The 4,292-nt window shown below is 31.7% G+C and overlaps 1 pseudogene; it reads right to left on the bottom strand.

Moving 5' to 3' along the window:
• Positions 1–2,031: 2,031 nt before the first annotated feature.
• The window catches only part of LOC132050612 (putative E3 ubiquitin-protein ligase XBAT35), a 14,883-nt pseudogene continuing 12,622 nt past the window's right edge, over positions 2,032–4,292 (bottom strand).

The following is a 4,292-nucleotide window of genomic DNA, read 5'->3' as shown; positions in this document are numbered from 1 at the left end:
CAATTCTCAAACAAAAAATAAATTATTAGTACATGATTTCTAATTGACATTGGGATACTTAATTAACGATAAACCTAATTTAATTTATTTGTTGGTAGACCTTTTAACTATTTAGTCTCTTTTTTTCCTTGTTATTATAAAAGCACGAATATAAATGTTGGTGACCAAAATATTCTTTAAATGTTTTACGACTTTATACCCTTAATAAGCACCAATTTTTTTTTTTTTTTTTTTTTTAACATACTTCTTAAAACCTAAAAGAAAACGTTAGGAACATTCTTTTGGGATATACTTAATAATAATATAGGTATAAATTACTGTGAACAAGAGCTAATGAAGGATTTGTCTAAGAAACATGAATTGGAGTTGGAGAAGGATTCTAACGTGACCAAAGAACTTAGTAATGATAAAAAGTATGTGATTGACTCAATTTAGAACGTTCTGCTATTTTTCACAATATTATATAATAATAGAAAAACGGGAGACTTAACATAATGATCTATTGTGAGTTCAAAGCTAAATTATTCCTTACTAGGGTGATTAATTATAGGAGTTATTCACTTGGTTTGGTATTAAGTGATTAAATAAATTGAGTTATTCATTTTATTTTGATATTAAGTGATCAACAAATATATAATTGTCGGAGAAGTAGGAGATTGGCATTTATGAAACCAAAAAGAGATATAACTATGGCATGAGAAAGAACAAAAATAGTCATCATAAAGTTAATTAATTATGGTTTGCAAATTGATGGATATAAGATTTTATGTCTAAATAAAATAAAACAATTGAGAATATTTTTAATGCATATAGAATTTCACTTAAAGCACTGTCATGAAGTTAGCAAAAACAAATCTTAACAAAGACGGTGGACAACTTTAAAAATGTATTATATCCTATTTTGATCAACTTTTTTTTTTGGTTTGCAAAAAGTAAATATGCTTCTTTTAATTTATTTTGCTTAATAACGAAATTTTAACACATTTATATTTGTATATAAGTGACAACTACAAAATAACGTTACTTAGGCCATCATTCTTTGCGTGGAAGCTGTGTATCACGTATGACCTAAAGTTTCTGATATCAAGGATAATATCTGTGTGCTTGATTACCATCTATAGCTAGCTTACTTACACCAAAATTATCAGGAGCCGCTTTATCTAAGATTTACTTGATGAATAAACATGCTCGGTGGTCAAAGTGAAATGGTATTACTGGTGCAAATGCACTACGATGAGATTGTTAAGTTATTGTTAACTTCGAATTTTAATTATTTAGATTCGATTTTTTCCCTTATTAAGGGACAGATTTTGTTTTGTTCCCTTCACAAAAGCTATGGGGGCATACTTTTAATGGATCAAGATTAAAGGAACAGTGTTTCATGTTACGGTATAATATTATAACTTTGGTAATTCCTTAACAAAAGTATTCTATACTCATTTTTAATTTTTTTTAAAATTTTGACCGCTGTTGTTCAATATGGTGTTAAATCAAGGGCTAAAACGTATTCAATGGGCAAAAAAAATGTTTTTGTCTCAATTTTAAATGTATATGTTCTTTGTTTTGTTCCCTATAAAGGATTTGATCCCTGTGATATTATACACTTAACATGATTAACATGAAATGTAAATCGATTTGATCCCTAATACTTAACATGATTAACATGAATGTAAATCAGCTTAGAAGTGAGCTGGCTTAGTGCAATAAAAAGGTACTGTGATTTCCTTCACAAGGGCCTAAATTTGGATCAAGAATGTGGATTTGATCATGTCTTTAAGTAATTTTTTGTGCTATTGCAAGCTTTAATTTGTTACATTTCACCAAATATGATATTTGACAATTTAAATTGTGCTGCATAGATAAAAGTAGCCAGTTGGAGTTTCATTAATATTAGAAATCTAATCCACAACTACTAATATTGAATTCGCTGTTCTCACACTCACCTTAAAAATTATAATTATCATTAGACAAACGTCGTTACTCTGACTAGTCCTTGGGGATTTTTTAGTGTTCATACATGCATAGATCCAGTCAAAGATCTGCAGTACTTTCCCATCCGTTCTCTTGGACATTAGTTCGGTCATCGGTCCAATCATGGTTAGTAATTTCGGATGTAGGCTGGGCTCTAACAAGTGAACCCCATCCGTTGTGAGCAGAATCATTGGGGTTATTACACCAGTCATTTTCATTTTTTACTGCAGAGCTTTGCCCCTGATGATGAAGAATCTTCTTTTCTTTAGCAGATTGAATGGAACCTTTGATTCCCGTTGCTAGTTCCATTGCTTGTGCAGCGGTTTCAGATTGTGGCACTGTAGTTCGGATAGGCAGGACCTGAAATGCTAACATGTGATCAGCTGGTGCTTCATAAAATAAACCAAAAAGGATCAAAAGTGCTCCAGTACTGTATGAAATATTTAACTTTACCCTCCGTTATCTTTGGGATCATTCGTACTACTTGCCATTAGAAAATCATCTTCTATTTCCCTTGACCTAGTGGAGCTCCAACGTGAAGTATAAACAGAAGGTAATTGCAAATCATAGTCAAGTAAATTTGGACCTTTTTTCAGAAGTATTTTGACATGTGAATCCACCCAATCCATCGTGGAGCTGTTAAGTCAAGGGTGTGTTTGGTATGAAGGAAATGTTTTCCCCAAACCAAACACACTCAAATATGACACAATTTGCTAAAAACATGGGTATGAATAGCCCTAAAGTACAACGGATGGTAAAGTTATGATATTCCTTATAGTGGAGGGATAAACTTGGACCTTTTCCCTAAAATAAAGAGAAAGAACATGCATAGCACCTCGGGAAAAGCAACCCTACAAGAGATCAGTTCTATGTTTAAAGAAATTCAGATGATGTTATGTGCAGACGTGCAGTACCGTGTTAGATACTTAGATGGTAATTGTTTCGTTCAGCTTCGAAAGCATCAAGTTTATGATTCAAGAATACTATATTATCTGACTTATCCACAATGTTCCGGCTTTAACGTTACAGTTGGACTGGAACACACACAAAAAAAGACAATTTTACTAGTTCAGAGTGGTTATTTTTATACCCATAGGCATCTTCATTGTCTCCAGCTTTCACTTCAAACTTTTCAGTTTCTTAGATTATACACTCTATTTCCAGCATACAACTGCAGTTTTACAGTAAAGCTGCATGTCATCAGCTTCTAGCAAGAAAATACACAAATGGAAAAAGCAAATATAATTCTAACTAGTCACACCTTTCTTTTCTGAGTGAAATGAAACAATAACGACACATACTTTTAAAGACATTTTGGCCAAAATTCTAGAATCTCTTATTTTGAAGTGCTTAGAAAAAATACTTTTGGAGAGTAACAATTTGTGTTTGGCTAATTAATTTGAAAAGTTTGCCAATATAAGATCAGTACCTTGTGCTTGCCAATGTTACACAAGTTCTTCTAAAAAGCTTTTTATACTCTCAAAAAATCGCTCTTTTTCCTCCTAAAAACTTGGCCAACACCTCAACTTTCTAAAATAAACACTATTTTGAAAGAAAAAAACTTTTGGCTTCTCAAAAGCTTGGCCAAACTAGCTACTAGACATAACTTGTATAATATGCTCCGGAGCTGGGACACAAGCAATATGTACGGAAGTAGTGAAGAGTTTGATTTGGTTGGTAGGTGGTAATTACCTCAGTTGGACCAATACATGCTTTGTGTAACAATTGAAGCTGTTGTTGATCAGAATCGCTTACTGGTGTAAACCTTATATCAGTATCTGTAAGAAACAAAATCAATGCACTACTATAAAAATCTTTTTCTGAAAAGAGGTTTTGTACATGAAATAACATTAAGTAAACTAAGTCAATATGTTTTCACAATTCAAAAAACTTTTTCTCTTGGAGAATAACAATCAAAATCTACATTCTAACATTCAGCAACAGAATTTGCATATGTATCTACATATTCATTCCAGTCTCTTAAATCTGGGCCCGTTTGAACATCATCTTTTTCTTTTTCTTAAATAAAAAAAATTAAAAAAAAAAAAATTCAAAACAGTGTTTGGTTATAAATAGGATTGATTTTTTTTTTTTTTTTGAAGATGAGTTTTAAGTTGAAATTTGTTTTCCATTCACAAAACTTCTACTTTTTGCAAACTTAGATGCATGCCAAACACAACTTCAACTTCCAAAATTTTTCGACTTCTATTCAGAAACGACTTTTTTTCCCCCAAATACCGCATTTTTTTGTTCTGATGCCTACTAAATATACATCTTCTATTTTTTGGCTGAAAACTAACTTCCGGAAGGTGCTTACTTGT

Source organism: Lycium ferocissimum, chromosome 3 (genome assembly GCF_029784015.1).
Source record: "Lycium ferocissimum isolate CSIRO_LF1 chromosome 3, AGI_CSIRO_Lferr_CH_V1, whole genome shotgun sequence".
In the NCBI taxonomy this organism is placed as follows: Eukaryota; Viridiplantae; Streptophyta; class Magnoliopsida; order Solanales; family Solanaceae; genus Lycium; species Lycium ferocissimum.
This window is presented reverse-complemented; position numbering and strand designations above follow the sequence as displayed.